This window comes from Sesamum indicum, linkage group LG3 (genome assembly GCF_000512975.1).
Source record: "Sesamum indicum cultivar Zhongzhi No. 13 linkage group LG3, S_indicum_v1.0, whole genome shotgun sequence".
In the NCBI taxonomy this organism is placed as follows: Eukaryota; Viridiplantae; Streptophyta; class Magnoliopsida; order Lamiales; family Pedaliaceae; genus Sesamum; species Sesamum indicum.
Genome location: NC_026147.1, coordinates 2,801,729 through 2,802,994, shown reverse-complemented (window position 1 = coordinate 2,802,994; position 1,266 = coordinate 2,801,729).

Genomic DNA, 1,266 nt, shown 5'->3' with positions numbered 1-1,266 from the left:
TCCCACAAGTCTTGTTGAATGCTTCCCCCTATAAATTTTTCAACAAGAGAAGTACTTACCTCGTTTACCCTTTGTGGGGGGTTGTCGTTTCGGAGCTAGTAGGTGGAAAACTACTGCGGTCGGTTACTTTCTGGGAAAGAGACCATACTTTTATCATGTCCAAGAATATGCCATGTCCGTCTGGCCTGGCTTACGTGATGTTAAGGCCACCACGAACGGATTCTACTTCTTCAATTCAAGACAGTGGCATATATGGAAGAAGCAATCGAAGGGGGACCGTGGTTGTTCCAAGGGCAACCAATTGTACTGCAACAGTGGGATAATACATCGCTCAATATAAACTATATTTAATAAAAGGACTAATTAAATAATATAATTTTATAAATTATTCACAACGAGATGGATTGGGAACAAATGCGTGCAAGACAACAATCCTAACAAAGAAATTCTTCTATACAATCAGATGTGCCGGTATCGAGTTGTTAAGAATAATTGTATACTTTATGGTATTTTTTACAACTACAAAAAAATTGCGACTCGTTATATTATTATTAATATATTTAAAAAATTTATATTAATATAATTTTTTTATAATAAAAAAATTAATAACTCTAGAAAATGGCCATTGAATTTTTATTTTTTCTCAAATAAAAAAAAGCACCGCGAAACGAAATTGCGGTGCCTCTAAATTTTTTTTTTTTTAATAAAAATGGCAGGCACCGCGGTTGCAAATCGCGATTCCGCCTAATTTTTTAAGAAATTCACAGCAGCGTTACTTTTGTAATTTTGTTTTTTTTTTATATTATTTAAATAATTACCCCTTTTTTATTCTCTACATATATGACTAAGGGAGTTTATAAAATAGTCACAGAAGCTCATCAATAACTGTTGGTTTCAATATTTGCAATCCATCGTATCTCATTATTGGACTTGGATTTATACCATATCAAAATTGGTTTTGATTTAAATTTTGCATTTCTATATAAATATATAGGGGTTTAGTGTAATTTACCTCTATGATATTGTAAATAAACAAATAACTCCTATGAAAAAAAGGACAAAATGCATAAAACCCCCTTGTGTTTTAAAAAGTATGTAAAAAACAGTTTAAAATTTAATGGTTGAGATTAATAATAATAATATATTATTAAATATATAATATATTATTTTAACATATATATTAATTTTTTTTAAATATATAATAATAATATATTTTTAAAATTTTAAATTATTTATATATAATATAAGTTAAATAATTTGTTGAAT